This window comes from Dama dama, chromosome 18 (genome assembly GCF_033118175.1).
Source record: "Dama dama isolate Ldn47 chromosome 18, ASM3311817v1, whole genome shotgun sequence".
In the NCBI taxonomy this organism is placed as follows: Eukaryota; Metazoa; Chordata; class Mammalia; order Artiodactyla; family Cervidae; genus Dama; species Dama dama.
The window spans coordinates 13165383-13171090 of NC_083698.1; the positions used below are offsets into that span (position 1 = coordinate 13165383).

Genomic DNA, 5708 nt, shown 5'->3' on the forward strand with positions numbered 1-5708 from the left:
ACTGTTAATTTAACTGAGTGAATGAGGGCAGTCGAGAGGACAGCATGGAGCTTGACTTCATGAGAAAATAGTGGCTTGATGGAATTACAGATGAACACAAAAAGGTATGAGCAGAGATGCTCACTTAAGCATTATGTATAATATCAATAAATTAGAAACAATCGAGGTGTCCAAAAATAGGGTGTTTAGTTTGCTATTGTTTTGTTTTCTTTTTCCCCTTCAACTTCATTGAGGTATAAATGACAAATAAAATTATATACATTTAAAGTGTACTAGATGATTTGATATTCATACACATTGAGAAAGATCGCCATAATAAAATTAATTAATATATTCATCAGAGATTTGGTTTCTTAAATTAGGCAGTATTGTACAATGTGCAATCATTAATAACAGTAATGAAGTAGAATACTTATTACTATGAGAAAATATCAATGATGATTGTTAAATGAAAAGGAGATGCAAGCCTGTACAATATGATCCTAGTTGTCCTAATATATAGAAAAGTAGTTAGGAAGAATAAATTAAACAGTTAATAATAAATGGAGAGATTGTAGATGACTCTATGCCTCTTCACTGGAGCTCTTCTGTATTTTCTGAGTATATCACATGTGCATTTATTTAGTAATTAGAAAAAATATATTGTGTAAAATGCAAATAGAGAGGAAAGTAGGATGTTCAAATCTAAAGAATAAGAACATCTAAACAAGAATTCATGGAGCATCTTACGTGTTTCTCCAAACAGAAGAGGTCCTTTTTTGCCCTATAAGGGAGAGGTATTTGTGGTACCATTTGAGAATGATGGTGAGCAAGGGGAATGCCCAGGGAATAAAAGTTAGACACATTAATCATGAATTATTAGCTTTGGCCTTCTCTGAAAGAGGCTAACATAATCTTGACCACAAATCATCTTGAAACAGGTAGATTAGAAAAGTGTGGCTGAGCAGGACTCATTCACTGAAAACTGAATGTGGAAACAATGCTATGTGAGAATATTTAAAGTTAGCAAGTGATGAGGTGGCCGTGCCAGGCACCAAGGGCAGGCAGTCTGCTAACTTACTTTTCACTGGTAGCTGTAAGCTGCGGTCTCTGTGACTGGTTTGCTAGAGAAGAAGTAAGTTGATGAGTTTGCCATTCCCCTTGGAAGCTCAGTAGTCATGTATGGATGTGAGAGTTGGACTACAATGAAAGCTGAGCGCCGAAGAATTGAGGCTTTTGAACTGTGGTGTTGGAGAAGACTCTTGAGAGTCCCTTGGACTGCAAGGAGATCCAACCAGTCCATCCTAAAGGAGATCAGTCCTGGGTGTTCATTGGAAGGACTGATGTTGAAGCTAAAACTCCGATACTTTGGCCACCTCATGTGAAGAGTTGACTCATTGGAAAAGACCCTGATGCTGGGAGGGATTGGGGGCAGGAGGAGAAGGGGATGACAGAGGATGAGATGGCTGGATGGCATCACCGACTCAATGGATATGAGTTTGAGTAAACTCTGGGAGTTGGTGATGGACAGGGAGGCCTGGCGTGCTGCGGTCCATGGGGGCACAGAGAGTTGGACACAACTGAGCAACTGAACTGAACTGAACTTGGAAGCTCAGAGAGGATGAGTGTAGAGGAAAGGGAAGGCTACTGACTGTAAGACAGTCTGAATTAATCCGGCAGAGACAGCCAGAGGTACACATCGAGAGTCAAAGTAAGAATGAGTCAGGGTGTTAAGAGAGAAGGAGACAATAACCAGAGAAAGGGAGTGCTCAGTTCAAATAGGGGCTGTGAGCCCATGCCCAGCTGGTTCACAGGCAGAATCAGACCGAGGGCAGTCGTAGGAGAGGCTTTCCTTTCATCTTAGGCAGAAGCACAGTATCCAGCACTTGAACTGAGAGTGAACCGGGCTGCTCATGATGCTTCGCTAAGAACCTAACATCCTGAAATTAACCAGAAAATACAATCAAGCATGTAACCCACTGTCATCAAAATAAAGTTAAATAAAGGGAAATATTTAAATCCCAGACAAATGGGACTTGCCAGCAATTAGAAGAACCTCAAAAGAAAATAATTTATTTCATGAAAGTCCTAAGGACATAAACATCCTAACAGCACCCAGACGACATCTTGCGTGTATTGGCTTCAGGCTGTGAATTGAAGAAGATCACGAATGCTTGGGACACACAGTTCAATAGTTTGAGAGCTGAAATGAGAATTGCATCCTATTTTTAGATCAGAGACAAGGGAAATATGTACCAGTCTTTATGTGAGGGCGAAGAACACACTGAGACAACCAGAAAAGACATGTGAGTAATGACACTGACATTTAAAAATCTTCCTTTTCTGAGTGTAAGTACACCCTGGAGAGCTCATGGTTTCCTGATGGAAGCAGCACAGTCATACCCTCTCCACAGCAGATCATTTTCTCTGTGGCACTTGCCTAGGGATGGTAGAGAGCCAGGGAAAGTAGCTAACAATAGCCTTAGACTCACTGCATCTGAGTCACAAATGAGTAGCATTTTGAATCATCTCTTGCTTACATATTTTTTTTTTTCCACTTTACTCCTCCATCCCACCCAGAGAGTACTTACCTCAATTGCAAGGAGCCACCTCCATCCTCTGCTGAGTCAGATGCGGAAATCCGGATCCTTCTCATCTTTGTAACAAGCAGTACAAGGTGGACTTTAAAGCGAATGATGAACTAATCCAGCAGATTGCAACCCACGGCAATCACAGCTACCATGTAAAACATAGAAAACTGGTGTCTCCACCCAACTCCAGTTCTGAGGTCTCCCTTTTGGGCCTCTTTCACTAACCACATTTCTTTAAACATAATCAGAGCTAACCCTTCTCTAATTAGACTCGGACAAGCTACTTGAGCCCTGGAAACAAGATCCAGGGGAAAAAAAATCCGGGCCTTTTGTGAACAGCTGATTATGATCTCCTGTGGTGAGTAGAGACACACGTGTGTGTGCACACATTTTCGAGATCCTGGGTTATAGATGCTACTTGCTTTTTCTCAGTGAATTAGTGAACAAATATTCCTGAAGGAGGGGAATGAAAGGGAGACTTTTGGGTTTCTCTCCTGTCACTTAAACTGCCTTGACAAGCTCAGGGTGTAACCACTGGTTGGTGACCATGTCCTGTGAATTACTCCCACAGAGGTACTGAGGTACAAATTCTGCCTTCCCACCCCAGTGATGTTGCTCATAATGATCAAGTCACCATGATCTTCCCTTCATCAGGCCCTTCCATTTTCAGAGTTTTACTGGATGATCGGTAACCAGGAGTTTCAAGCCCTTGTTTTGCCTTCTCTTAGGTGATTGTGTTCCATTTAGGACACTCACCTCACTTCACTTTTGTGTCATAAATCTTAACATTCTTAAAATTCACTTCTTTTTAAATTATAGGCTCATGAGGCAATATTAATAGTCTACTGAACTGAGTGGAATTTAATTTGGTTTGGAACCTAGGAGCCTGCTAGAAGGGGCTTCTCTGCTGGCTCAACAGTAAAGAATCTGCCTGCAATGCAGGAAACAATCCCTGGATCACGAAGATCTGGAGAAGGAAACCCACTCCAGTATTCTTCCTGGGAAATACCACAGACAGAGGAGCCTGGTAAGCTACAGTCCATGCACAAAAGAATCAGACATGATGTGGCAACTAAAACCAAAAGCCTGCTAGAAATGGTTGGTTTTTAGGAAAAGACATTAATTCTTTAACTAAAAAAGAGTATATACTGTGGAAAAATTAAAATTAAAAATAAAATTACCAAAGGAAAACACCCATTATATTACCACTTAGAGATAAGGTATTATCCTTTTGAAGTTTACTTTGTAAAACACTGAAATTAAACTATTTCGTTTTTTTTCCCAAATAAGTAAGAAATAATATCAAGATCATTTATAAAATAAGCCTTGTTCTTCCAAGTGATTCAAACTGTCATCATATTGAAATGGTTGAAATGCTACTTTACTTATATTTAAAAAGTTGTCAGAAGTAGCATTCTCTACTTAATCTTCCTATACTTTAATTTCTTCATCTGTAAAGGGGATACAGTAATGGAATACACCTCAATCATTGTTGTGAGAACTGAGTTAATACATGAGCAGATCTTAGAATATAACCAGTTCTATGGAAGTTTTTGGAGTTGCTATTCAGTCCTAAAAGTAACCCTACTTTGTCGTGCGCTCTTCATATACAGCTGGGGTTTTCTCATCTGTATTTAGAAGTGGAAATGATGTCCAGGTATTTTCCCATTATTCAATTTTTGTCAGGTTTAGTATCAAAATTATATGATCTTTATAAAATGAATTTTGAGTTTCCCATCTTTCCCCTATGCTCTGGAACAACTTAAAAGAACTAAGAGTAATGTCTTCCTTAAAATTTTGAAAGAGTTCACTCAAAATTTCCAAGATCAGCTTTTCCAAGGTAACAATGTAAAAGCTTAAAATTTGTTTCTTTAGCCAGCAAATTTTCTACTTCTTAATTTTGATAACACACTTTCCTGAAAAAAATTTCAAGATTTTATTTACTAGGCTTCCCTGGTGGTTCAGATGGTAAAGAATCTGCCTACAATGCAGAAGACCTGGGTTCAATCCCTGGGTCCAGAAGATCCCCTGGAGAAGGGAACGGCTACCCACTCCAGTATTCTTGCCTGGAGAATCCCGTGGCCAAAGGAGCCTGCTGGGCTACCATTCATGGGGTCACAAAGAGTCAGACATGACTGAGTGACTAACACGTTATATCCACCATCATATTTCCTTTCTTATACATAACTTTGGCTATTTTATTCAATTTTTCTTTGATTAAGCTAGCTAGAGGTTTATTTATTAGTTTTTCCCTTCAAACAACCAATTCTCTATCATCTTTCTATTTAAGGATAATGGGAAAAGACCTGGACATCATTCCCACTTCTAAATACAGATGAGAAAACTGAGCAGTATATGAAGAAGGCTTGACAGAGGGGATTTTTTTTTCCCAGGTAGGCATGAGAGGCTAATAGGAGAACTAAGGAGCTGCTTCAGGAGTTCCAGTGTAAGATGATGAAGGTCTGGACTGGAAGTAGAGGTAGCAACTTTTCAGTCTAGTACAATACCCTCTTTCATGGGTTGAGATGATGATACATCTATCTTCCACAAAAAGAAAGTATATTCCGAGAATATTTAATCATGATAAGGTTTCTTTCACACATTAAAATACGTTACTGATTCATTATCTTTTGTCCATATTTCACTGTCCCACGAATACATCCCTCCCTACACATTTGATCATGCCTCTTTCTTACAATGTCCTTCTCCATGGTCTAGACCAGGGGTCAGTGAACTACAGGCTGCATTCAAAACCTGGCCTGCTGTCTCTTTTTGTAAAGTTTTGATAGAACACAACTCAGTCCATTCATTTGTGTATTCCTCTCTGGCTGCTTTTGTACTAAAATGGAAGAGTTGAAGAGCTACAACAGAGACCACAAGTGGCCCACAAAGCACAAAATATTTACTTTCTGGCACTTTACCAAAAAAAAAAAAAAAAGTGATGATCTTTCATCTACTCTAGACTTATCCAAATCCTGCTCATCCCTAAAAGCTCAGTTCAAAGTTCTCTTGAGTCCTCAGACCATAATGATCTTTCTCTTTCCTCTGAATTAGTAGTTGCTACTGTCTGGGGCACATGTTATTTTAGTTCTCTTACTATGTATTGTCTTGAGTTTCTTCTCTTACAAAAAAATTATA

The 5708-nt window shown here is 39.3% G+C and overlaps 1 long non-coding RNA gene across 1 annotated transcript; it reads left to right on the forward strand.

Moving 5' to 3' along the window:
* Positions 1–2730: 2730 nt before the first annotated feature.
* LOC133072746 (uncharacterized) lies at positions 2731–5122 on the forward strand. The gene is made up of 3 exons (XR_009696805.1): positions 2731–2928; positions 3453–3597; positions 4964–5122. It is a non-coding gene; the product is annotated as an uncharacterized LOC133072746 (long non-coding RNA).
* Positions 5123–5708: the final 586 nt, after the last annotated feature.